Here is a 13472-nt window from a genome sequence, read left to right on the forward strand (position 1 = left end):
TTTTCAATGTTTGAAAATTGGGCGTAAATATTTCTGATATAGTCCAATATCTACGATGCCCAAATTTATCGAATTATCGATAACTGAAATTACGTTAACTTTTAGTATATATTTGGCAGTTGTCCGGAAAAGAAGCGAGAGAATCTTATCGAATTTGGCAAATTTCCAGTATTTGATTTTTTACTTACTTTTAGTGTCAAGTTTTTTAAAAATTGTTTTAACGTCTTCGGAATAATTTTTACTATATTGGAGTTCCAATATTTTTGTTTGTTTCTTATTCCACCATTTTGTAGATTATTTCCCAACTATTTTCTATATAGATAATAATAATTATATATAGAGTGCCACTAAAGTGAATTGTTTTTAATATTATAAGTCTTTAGTTCTTTTAAGTTTTTAGTCGCCAGTGATAATCATCGTAAATACAGACGCAATTATTTTAATAACACTAATTATTTCCCTCTTCGTTTAATTGTTATTTTAACTTATTATTATGCCGCGAGTAAAAAGTTTTTACATTATCATTTTAATTTCAATTTTAGTGTTTGTTTCTGAAAAGAAAAAAAATTGCCTGTAACTTACATTTTTCCATTCCTATTATTATTCTGTCTGAGGAATTTTCGACAAAGATTTGGAGACGACCTGTACTCGACTCATTAACTACCCCTCATCAGTAGTTGGCAATTTCCCAAAGTCGCGAGTTAGAAGGTGAAAGAAATGCAAAAAAGAAATTGTCACCACTATTGTAGTGATTAAAAATTGCACCTATTTTTGAAATGGGATTATAAAAAACAAAAAAGAATATTAAGAGGAAAAAATGTCTTTAATCATCGGATTAAGTTGATAATTCTGAATGGCACAATTATTGTAGCATGTTTCATGTAGATATTCAACTCTCCGTGAGATCTGAAATTAGAGGGAAGATCGTGCCGAAAAGGGATGATGATTATGACGTGAGTTTGCGCGGGTGAGTCCAGATTAGCATTGGTGGCTTTTCGGGGGGTGGGAGGAGAAAGGGATGCAAAAGCGAGAAGAGAAATCAACGGATATAGGAGGGAAAAGAGGGTCGGTTCTGAAGAGCGCGCGCGGGGGGAATTCTGTTTAAATTGGGCAGACTGTGAGTGGTGCGCGTTAAAATGTGCGTCCAAGCGATGACACATCAAAAGCGAGTCGTTTAAGGGCTGCTTCATATTATTTGACACCCGCGTGGCGCGCTTTCTAGTGTCAAAAGGGTTATCTCCTGCCTCGCGACCACCGCGACAACAGGGGCGTATTTACCTAATAAGCAGCTTTAATACCGCACCTTGAACATACCCTCGGGCTTATTGCCAACCAACACTATATATATGACGCCTACTCTTCCCACTTTCAAAGTTGCGTGCAGTCTGCACGCTCCCAGACCTCGACGATTGTCAATAAATTCACCTCATGACAAGAAACTTTCATAATAAGATATTATCTTTTGAATAAGAGGACATGTATGGTGAAATATTTCAAATCCGCAAAATTGATAATTAATTTTTCCTCTTTCCTTTTCTTCCTTCTCCTTATTCTAATTTTCTAATTTACTATTTCTTCTTTTTTTTTATTCGGCACTTATTCTGCTCTACTGACAATACTTAAAACTTGTCCGAAAAAAACACTTTTGACTGACATCCTCCTTAGGTTGGTTTGCTCACTTTTTAAAAATCCAAAAATCAGCGAGCTTACAAAGTAAGTTTCTGGTGAAGTTGAAGTGTAATTTTACACTGGAACTTTATTTTTAACTTCGTGTAAGCTTTCTGCAAGCTTCTTGTCAGCTTTGCGTAAATTTGGTATAAACTTCCTGAAATCTTACTTTCTGTCCACTTTTGACCAAAACCGTTCACATTAAAAACATTTCTGACTACAACCGTTTAAACTAGAAAATCTTTTGACTGAATTTTAGCTCTGAGAGTATGATTTTAAGTCCTAAAGTTATGACTTAAACATCATAGTTTTAAATTTAAAAATATAATTTTTAATCATTTTGGTTTCAAGATGTTTCCGTGTTCTAACACGAATCCGTTTACATCTTAAAAATAAAATTATTGAAAAGTAGCCTATTTTTAATTTTAAAACTATGGGTTAAAGTATAACTAAAACCGTTTATATTAAAGCCACTGCACGCTTCACTTAAAGTCCACTTTTTAATAAAACCGGTTATATTAGAACCATTTTTAACAAAAAATCTGAAACCGTTCACATCTTGAAACAAAAATTATTGAAAAGTACTCTATTTTTTAATATAAAATTATGGGTTAGGTCACAACTTTAGGACTTAAAACAATACTCTCAAGGCTAAAATTAAGTTAAAAATGGTTTTAATGTAAATTATTTTAGTGTTGGAGCTTCTAAAACGGAAAGAAAACAAAGTCTAAAACCGTTTACATCTTAAAATCAAAATTATTGAAAAGTAGCCTATTTTTAAAATTAAAACTATGGGTTAAGTTACGACTTTAGGACTTAAAATAATACTCTTAAGGCTAAAATGAAATCAAAAATGGTTTTAATTTAAATTATTTTAATGTTGGGGCTTCTAAACTGGAAAGAACAAAGTCTAAAATCGTTATTACATCTCAAAATCAAAATTATTAAAAAGTAGTCTCTTTTTCACTGTAAAAAATAAATTTTACTATTTCTTCACTTTTGACTAAAACCTATTATATTAGAAATATGTTTGACTGAATTTTAGCCTTAGGAGTATTATTTTAAGGCCTAGTTTTAAACTTAAAAATAGGCTACTTTTTAATAATTTTAGTTTTAAGAACAAGTGAACGGTTTATGACTGTTTTTTTATTTTAAATTCAAACCTAAAGTCATAACATTAGGTCTCAAAATAATACTTCCAAGGCTGAAATTCAGTCAAAAATGGGTCTAATGTAAACGATTTCAGTCAAAAATATTTCTAATATAACGGTTTTAGTTAAAAAATTGTTGTAACGTAAACGGTTTTACTCTATAATTTTTCTAATTGGAACGGTTTTAGTTAAAAATGTTTCTAGTTTAAATGGTTTTAGTCAAAAAATTTTTGTAATCTAAACGGTTTTAATCAAAAAATTTTTGTAATGTAAACGGTTTTAGTCAAAAATGTTTCTAGTTTAAACAGTTTTAGTCAAAAATGTTTCTAATTTAAACGGTTTTAGTCAAAAGTGGACGAAAAGTAAAATTTATTTTTTACAGTGATATAAAAATGAAAACTAAGTTAAATATAAAATCATCATTAGAAGAATTGAAAATTTCTTCTAGTAAAAATATGAAAAATCTGTCAAAGTGAAAATGAAAGTTGTCAAAATGAACAATGTTTTGTTCATTTAACTCAATCAACTCCCACATCAAATTGTTTTTCAGGGAAAAAACAAAATTGGTTAAAAACATCTTTAAGAGTTATAATGTTATAAATTATTGTGATGCAATGTAAAAAGTATATAGAATAGGTAAACGCGAATTCGACTTTGACCCGTAAACTCGATTTAGTAAGAGCGCGATTGGCTTAGAATAGCAATTTTTATAACCACATTCTTTATAAGTATAAAAATAATTTTCTACGAAGCTTAATTGGTCCGAGGTTTCTGACCATATAGTTTTGAGCAGGTTTTGAAATGACAAGAAAACTCATCGATCCGTATTTATACATATACTACGTGAGTATAGTGAGTCTTTACCAATAACTTGGAATCTATTGGATAGATCATTTCTTGGAGAAGAGTTGCGATCATGTGATGACAATTCTTTGACCATAAATACAGGATGTGATACGGTGGCAAAAGAAATTCTTGAATTTTCATGGAAAACAACTGCGACACCTGAAGCTCACATAGAATGCGAAAAGTGAACTTCGATATTTCACTGTCGCTGCCACCCGTTTTTATATAGCCGCATACTATATAGTAAATACGCTCACTGCTATCGAGAACCAGCTTGTCAGCAGCTTCATTTTCATCTTGGAAACGACTATATAGATCACGTTCGTTTGACATTAGGACAATTGGAAAACTCTTCGATTGCCTAAGAACTATAATTGGATCAAGTATAATAAATTCCGCCCGATAAGAAAGAAGAGAAAAAAATTAAATTAGAAATTAAATTTTCCCCTATTTAATTTTTCTAATTTTTTCCGAAAATATATTTAAATTGCGCGGGAAATGTAAATAAAAATACTAGAATAATAATGTATTAACGCGCGAACGCCATTTTACTTCCAAATTGGAATCGAGTTTTACAAGAACCGGTTCCATATTTCATTGAAGGTAAACTCTTGAGCTATCAGATTTCATCCATCATTCTGTTTTTGCGGTTGCGAGAGAGGCGGAAATGGAGTTCTGCACTTGAAATTCGGGTTCTTTCGCGCACGGCGCGAAAAATTCTCTTTCTTTTAGACGGTGAGCGCATTCATTGGCTTGTCTTTTGCTTGCGGCTTTTAAACCTTCTTTCTCCGCGAGAAAACCATCGATACATCTCGCGAGTGTGTATAGAAGCATCAACGTGAAATTGGCAACAAATTACATACTTCGCTCCCTCTGTGAACTGAAGCCGCTTTTGTCCAATTAACCGTTTGGTTAAACTTGCTCCCATACTTTCCCGCGCAACTTTTCTCCTAATATCTCTCGCAACTATATTATCATTTATAATATATACGACGAATTTTAATCATTTTTTTTATTTTTTTAAACAAAAATTTAATTTTCTTTTTCCCTGACTTTTCCCTGATTTTCCAGACAAAATTTTTACTTTTTCCCTGACCATGAATAATATTTTGATTCACTCCATTTATTAGATACTCAAAAAAAATGTTCTATTACATTTATTTACAAATTTCATCAAAAGTAAAATTATTCGAAAACATCAGTAACTTCTTTTTTAATAAATATTTAATCAATACTATTTTTCTATACAAATTAAAATTTTCAAATTCAAACCTTTTTGAAAATTGAATTTTTATGAAGAATTTTATCAAAATTTTTAAAAATAATTAAATTCTTTAGGCAAATTAAAAAAAATATTTTAAGAATAAATGCAATTTTCTATCATTTTATTTAAAATTGTATAAAAAATAATTGGAATTCTGCGATAAGTTTTGTTATTTATTCCGGTGAAGAATATTATTATTTATGAAAATAATTCATTTCTTGTGAAGAATTTAAAAAGAAAATTTTTTAATAATTGAATTTCTCAGAATTTTTTAAAACTTTTTGAAAATAATTAAATTTTATCGAGAAATTTCACTAATAAATTGAGAATAATTGAAATGTGACAAAAAAAAAATTTTTAAGAATAAATGCAATTTTCTATCATTTTATTAAAAATTGTATAAAAAATAATTGAAATTCTGCGAAAAGTTTTGTTATTTATGAAAATAATTGAATTCTTGCAACGAATTTTAATAAAAACTGTTTTAAAGAATAGAATTCCTGTTAAGAATTTTATTTGTGAAAAAAATTAAATTCCGAAGAAAAATATTATTATTTCTTAAAATAATTAATTTGTTGTGAAAAATTTTATTCAAATTTTTCTAAGTAATTGAATTTCTTAAAATTTTTTAAAACTTTTTCAAAATAATTAAATTCCATCCCCAACATTTTATTAAAAAATTGAAAATAATTGAAATCTAACGAAGAATTTTATTACATTTTTTTAAATAAATGAATTTCTGTCAAAAGTTTTATTTTTGTAAAAAGAATTTAATTCTTGGGAAGAATTTTATTAAATTTTTTTAAATAATTGTATTGCTTCGAAGAATTTTATTTTTTACAAAAATAATAGAATTATTTCGAAGATTTTTACAAACATTTTTAATAATAATTGTAATTCTTAGGAAGAATTTTATATTTTACAAAAATAATTGTATTCTATGATCAATTTTATTATAATTTGTTAAATTTATAAAGCATTTTTACAAAACGTTTTCAAATAATTGAATTTTCAAGAAAAATAATTGATTTTCTGCGAAGAATTTTATTCAAATTTTTTTAAATAATTGAATTCCTGTGAAATTTTTATTCAAATTTTGTTTATGTAATTGAATTCTTTTGGAAAATTTTATTGAAATAGTAGATATTAAAATTAATTGATTGATTTTATTACATTTTTTGAAAATAATTGTATTTCAGAGAAGAATTTTATTATTTATAAAGATAATTAAAATTTTGACAAGAATTTTTAAAAATTTTTTAATATAATTGAATTTATGCGAAGAAGTATATCACTTTTGAAAATAATTGAATTTCTGTAATGATTTGTTCTTATAATTTCTATTTAAATTTATTAAAAATTGAAATTTTCTAAAATTTGAAATTGAAACCTTTAAAGTTCATGTATTTATACAGATTGTAAACGCAACTAAAAAAAATTAATAAAAAAAATTCTAAAATTCAATTAATTTTGAAATTTTTAAGTACAGTTATTTATTACAAATATTTAGATTTTAGGATTTTAATAAAATTAGTGATGACTCTTAATAATTAGTGATATTACACTTAAAAACTAAAATTCAGTCAAAAATAATTCTAATATGATAATCACCGACATAAATAATTTATTCGATGGAACAAAACGACCAAAACTAGGTCAAAACCTCCACCTTCATACCTCTTTTAAAACAAATAATACAATAAAAAGTGTAGAAAAAACGATATAATTATATGCAACCGGGAATTAAAAAAAAAGTGGGAAATTGACTCTACAATATTGAAGACATTTTAAAATGCCAATATCCGGAAATCAAATGGATACCCACATAGCACAATAGTATGAGGTAAGGTTATGTTGAATACTAATCGTAAGGCACATAAGGTTACACGATATTGCTGTGGTAGACCTAAGGTGAACTAAAAACTTCCGCCATGGAGGTGAGGTTACATGTTAGGGTGTGGTGACTATATATGATAAGGCCATGGTAACCTTACACGTTAAGGTTGAGGTAACGTTACATGTTAAGGTTGAGGTAAGGTTACATGTTAAGGTTGAGGTAACGTTACATGTTAAGGTTGAGGTAACGTTACATGTTAAGGTTGAGGTAAGGTTACATGTCAAGGCTGAGGTAAGGTAATTATTAAGTTGTAAGGTTGAGGTAAGGTTGTGATAAGTTTACCAGTTATAGAAAATATTGAAAAAATAATTAATAAATAAATATTCAATTAAAATGTTAAGTTTGTTGCTCTTCTCTATTTTGAAAACCTGACATGAAGCAGAAAATTTTGAAAACAAATTTGGGGGGACTGGGATTCGAACCCGAGATCGACGCGCATAAACCTATCATTCTAACTAACTGAGCTAAGTAGAGAACTGGCAGAAGAAAAATTAATGTTGCCTTTAAGGTGAACCAAGAAGATGATTAACTCCTTAAAGGCAACATTAATTTTCCTTCTGCCAGTTCTCTACTTAGCTCAGTTAGTTAGAATGATAGGTTTATGCGCGCCGATCCCGGGTTCGAATCCCAGTCCCCCCAAATTTGTTTTCAAAATTTTCTGCTTCATGTCAGGTTTCCAAAATAGAGAAGAGCAACAAACTTAACATTTTAATTGAATATTTATTTATTAATTATTTTTTCAATATTTTCTATAACTGGTAAACTTATCACAACCTTACCTCAACCTTACAACTTAATAATTACCTTACCTCAGCCTTGACATGTAACCTTACCTCAACCTTAACATGTAACGTTACCTCAACCTTAACATGTAACCTTACCTCAACCTTAACATGTAACGTTACCTCAACCTTAACGTGTAAGGTTACCATGGCCTTATCATATATAGTCACCACACCCTAACATGTAACCTTACCTCCATGGCGGAAGTTTTTAGTTCACCTCAGGTCTACCACCGCAATATCGTGTAACCTTATGAGCCTTACGATTAGTACTCAACATAACCTTACCTCATACTATTGTGCTATGTGGGTAAAATGTTCGGGAAATGTACAATAAAACAGTGTAAGGGAAATATAGTATATATTTATGTCCATTTATATAAAATTGGGAAATCAATTATCGATGAGATGATTGTATGAATTTAAGGAGACATTAATCCAATATCCGGGGGATAATGACGAAAACTTTTCGCAAACTATTTAGCACAAGTGTGAAGAGTAAAATTGCAAAAAATTGCATTCAATAAAATGAAAAGAATTTGTATATAACATTTAAATGATATTAATATTTAAATAAATATATGATTATCATTAATAAAGGGAAAATAAGTCTAAATCAATAAAGTCTAAATCCATCTCTATGAACATAGAATAATAAAATAAATGAACAAAATAAACAATAATAAAGAAAAATGCGATTAAATTTTCTAAACCTGTTAGAGCACAACAAGTTACAATTATTTTAATTCATATTCTAACCTATTTTAATCGAATTTAGTATATCGAAATAAGAGCGTTTAATCATAATTTAATGCCTCACGGTTTTCTCTATATAGGTGAAAGCCGCATCAGAAGAATTTTTGCGAAAATAAAATTGTTTTTATATTCTTTAAAAATGTGTTTTTAGTTATAAGAAATTTGTAATAATGATGATGATCATGATGATGATGATGATTTCATTGAGGTCAATGATCTTGGATAGATAAAAACAGAGGATAAAAAAAACTCAGAGGAGGGGGAGAGAGCGACTTTGGGAGGCCAAATGGACCACAACAATCATTTGAAACTCCCGGGCGGCCTCTTACATGTTACCGACCATGGGCGCTGCAATTACGCGATATTATTTATATTGACGCGTTCCGCCGTTTCGTCATTCCGTCAACCGGCTTCTTCCGTCATTATGTCACAAGGCACTTCTTCATATGTGCATGTATATGCATACCTGTGCACACACATGCATACATACTATGCACATGTGCACATGTACACATATATACACATTTGTACCTGTACATATATATGAACATACATGTGCACATATGCACATGTGCACTTAAGCACATATAGACATGTACACATATGCACATGTGCACTTATGCACATATGCACATATGCACATATACACATGTACTTATAACGAGACTTATACGACTTACAACTTATAATAAGTGAAATTTCACATATTTAGATTTAGAGAGTAGCACATATACACAAATAAACATGTACTTGTAACGACTTATAACTTATAATAAGTGACACATATACACATGTACACATAGACACATGTATACATAAGCGCATATACACATTTACACATGTATACATAAGCACATATACACATTTATACATAAGCACATGTACATATACACATGTATACATAAGCACATGTACATATAAATATACATGTGCATGCTTGTATGTATGTATGTGTGTATGCAATGCATGAGCCTCGCGTGGATGCGCCAAGAGGATCGGTCCAGTATATATACACTTGGGAGTCTCGGGGCTCATCGTCTCAAGAGACGCTTTAAGCGCAAAACATGCCTTAGAGCATTCCTTCGTGGAAGAGGGAAGGTCGCCAATTATTGCAGAAGCGAGCCGCGAAGGCGGCCTTAATGTGTGGATCCCCTCTATGATGGGTCCTATTTGCCCTTTTTGCCAACGTGTATTACGAGTCTCGCGCAGTTCAGAATTCTCCTTCAATGCTCCCACGATCTCTTAATGTCGCTGAGATATTATCATCGCGCATCGGGTCCAAATTTTTCGGGGGAAAATTGTAACGTCTCATCTGCGTGACTTCCGGGTATAATTCCAGGTACAGATCGCGTAAGAATTTTTAAACAATTTTTTGCCGACTTCTAACTTAAATTTCACGTATTCAGATTTAGAGAGGAGCACATGTACAAATACACAGCACATATATAATACAGAAATACACATGTGTACTTGTAACGACTTATAACTTATGATAAGTGACACATATAGACAAAAACACATGTACACATATGCACATATAGACTAATACACATGTACTCATATGCATATATAGACAAATATTCATGTACACATATGCGCATGTAGAAAAATACTCATGTGCACATGGACACATGTACACATATACTTTTTAAAACAATTTTTAGACCGCTTCTAACTTAAAATACGTTTCTTAAACTTAAAATACACATGTACACATTTGCACATATAGACAAATACACATGACACATATGCGCATGTAGACAAATACTCTTGTACACATAGGCACATGTACACATATATTTTTTTAAACAATGTACTTAAAATACACATGTACACATATGCACATATAGACAAATACACATGACACATATGCGCATATAGACAAATACTCTTCTACACATAGGCACATGTACACATGTACTTATTAAAACAATTTTTAAACAATTTACTTAAAATACACATGTACACATATGCACATATAGACAAATACTCATGACACATATGCGCATATAGACAAATACTCTTGTACACATAGGCACATGTACACATGTACTTTTTAAAACAATTTTTAACCCGTTTATAACTTAAATTTGCCATGCAAATTTAAGTTAAAAACGGTTTAAAAATTATTTTAAAAAGTTATACGCGAAAACGTTGACTAAATACAAAACTTAATATTTGTTATATTGTTTAAATTTTGTTCTAACGAAAAAGTTGTCTTGTAAAGACGAAAAAGAGAGAAAGAAGTCTCTTGACGCCTTTGCGGGTTTTCATACGCGACAAAACTTGGAAAGGATGGAAACGTGACTGTGCGACTTTATATAAACCTATCTCTCGACTTAAGAGACTCTATAACGGTCGATTTCTTCTGAGTTTCGCGCAAATCACTTCTACGATCGCGCTCAGATCATCTGTATTACTTCTATTTTATATATATATATATAGAATAGCGCGACTATTGAGAGGTTGACGGTCGATCGAAATCTCATCAGCCTCCTCGCAAATGCTCTACCCGGCATAAAGATATGTTCCCTAACGACATATCCACGAGGAATCCATTAGTGTTCACCTTTCCAGATTTTCTTCTCTCTTTCAATCTTAATTTGCAACATTAATTTGCTATATACTCAATACAATGTTAGCTAAACGATAATCAAATCAGCTCTTCAATTTATTTTTTTAATTTAAAATTGCTGTAAGCTTAATTTTAAATTACCTTTACTGCTCATTAATTGCATTTTTCCTCCGCTTTATTTAAGGTCCCGATCAAAGAACAGGTTATAAGTTTTTTAAGCTGAAAATCATTGTGCAATGAATCAAAAATTAAAAAGTTTCAAATCAAATTCTTGCAATCTTTATACAAATACGAAATAATTACTGTTAAAGTATAACTATTAAGAATTTTGAATATTTAATTTGTTAATCAAAATTCTTATTTTGACAAAATGGTGGCAGCGGTGGGATCTTTATTTTAAATTCTTGTGTTAACTATAATTTGTTTAGCAAATGGTTAAAACTGAATTTTGTGTAAAATAAGAATTTATAAAAAAAAAAAAATTCAAAATTTATCTTTAACAATTATAAGAAATTAAAATTTCAAATCCTATTTTTATTATTAGAGGTCGAAAATTTTGAGCCTCAAAAAATTTTAACCGGTACTTTCATCGGGAGCCTTTAATATAATCACCACGAATGAGTTACTATTTAATAATTAAAATATAATAATAATAATTTGTAACAAAAACCAGTTTTAACAAAAACCGAATAATAATAATAAACAGTAATAGAAATAATAATAACAATAAACATGAATGAATATTTTTCGTTAAGTTTTCATAGATTATATTGTAATTATTTTTTTATTTATTTTTTAATAATAAATTTAAAATTTTTATTATGAATTATAGTGACAAAAAGTTGGTCGCACTCGAATTGTTGCTAGTAATAAAAATAATAATAATAATGATAATAATAATAATTTTAAAAAAATTTCTTTTTAAATTTTTTTTTGTAAAAATAATAATAATAATAATAATAATAATAATAATAATAATAATAATAATAATAATAATAATAATAATAATAATAATACTAATAATGAGTCGCTAAATTAGTATTTATAAATGAATAGTTATTTACACAACAATATCTATGAAACTTTGCCAGAATTAGAACTCTCTACTTTCAATTTTGCAATTTTGCGCGAGGTGGCAAACTTTCATGATAAGAAAGTTTCTAATTTCATTTCGAAATCCAGCTGTCGCTAATTTTTTTTTTTTTTTATAAATAAATCTGGGTTAAAGTGATGCGAATTTAAAAAAAAACTTTTACATTGCATTTGTGAAATTTTATTCCTATATATATATAATGCGTAATACTATTAAAATTGTCAAATTTGTTTTCTGACACACTTAAATGTGTGTAAATTTTTATCTCCAAATTTATACGATATAAATTTCAATTTTTATCAAAAAGTGAATTAACATTTTTCTTTTTTTAAATATTTTTTGTGAACATTATAAATAGTGACACACACACAAAAATTTATAACCACGGACACAAATTCTATTCTTTCAGTGTGTAGAAAAATAATTCTTACTTTCAGGCCTCTTTTGACTAAAAATCGCTGTTACATTAGAATATCAACTCTTTATTGAATTATTTATTTTCTTGCCTTGAGAGTTTTAAGATTTTTTAGATTGAGACGGATTATTATATATTATGTTATTATATTATAATATATTATTTATTATATACATAGAAATTTATATTATTTATTTAAAAACAAAGTTTCAAAAAATGAAAAAATGTCAAACAATGGTTGGAGAAATAATTATATGCAAATTTCACATATATGTATCTAGTGATTATAAATAAAATTGTGAATGTTTTTTTTCTCTAGGAAAGAAAAAAAAGATTGATATCAGTGACAATGTTGGGGTTGGCAGACACGAGTGTCGTAGAGACACCCACGCGTTTCCCGCATCCACGCGGGACCGACCGAAAATATTCACTTTCGCACGACAAAGGGCAAGAAACCGGTAAGTCAAGCAACGAAGCTTTTTTTCCAATTGCACCCGCCGGTTATCTTTCTCTCTCTATTTCTCTCTTTCCCTCTCTCCTTCTTCTTTCTCTTCTTATTTTTCAATCAATAAATTCCTCATGCGCTCATAATGCCAAAAAAGTTATTTCTTTGTTTCTCACATTTTTACACGAAAATTATTATTAATTCACTAATGAAGTTATTACTCATTTAGGCAAACTTCTTTTTTCCTTTTAAAATTTGATTCTTTAAAAAATTTTTTTTTCCTTAAAAAATAATCTAAGTAATTATAAAATAACATTAAACATCATCCATTGAACATTAACACTGAATATTAACATTGAATATTAACACTGAACATTAACATTGAACATTAACATCAACATTGAACCTTGACATTGAACATTTATATTGAACATTAACATTGAACATTAACATTGAATATGAACATTGTCAGAAATCGTTTACATTTTAAAATCAAAATATATAATATAATGAATAATTAGTAATTAAAAATGTAAATAATTTTCTTTTTAAAATGTCAATTTTTTAAATCGATAAAATG

At 28.8% G+C, this 13472-nt stretch overlaps 1 protein-coding gene and 1 long non-coding RNA gene across 2 annotated transcripts in view; one reads left to right on the top strand and one right to left on the bottom strand.

Moving 5' to 3' along the window:
- The window catches only part of LOC122499870 (homeotic protein spalt-major-like), a 91649-nt gene that overhangs the window by 65896 nt on the left and 12281 nt on the right, over nucleotides 1-13472 (bottom strand). The window lies entirely within an intron of this gene.
- LOC122499874 overlaps nucleotides 12773-13472 on the top strand; it is a 122211-nt gene continuing 121511 nt past the window's right edge. The window contains exon 1 of the long non-coding RNA XR_006301392.1: nucleotides 12773-12905. This is a non-coding gene — a long non-coding RNA (uncharacterized LOC122499874). The remainder of the gene's footprint in view (nucleotides 12906-13472) is intronic.

The sequence above is a fragment of the Leptopilina heterotoma genome, unplaced genomic scaffold (genome assembly GCF_015476425.1).
Source record: "Leptopilina heterotoma isolate Lh14 unplaced genomic scaffold, ASM1547642v1 Lhet_177, whole genome shotgun sequence".
Classification (NCBI taxonomy): Eukaryota; Metazoa; Arthropoda; class Insecta; order Hymenoptera; family Figitidae; genus Leptopilina; species Leptopilina heterotoma.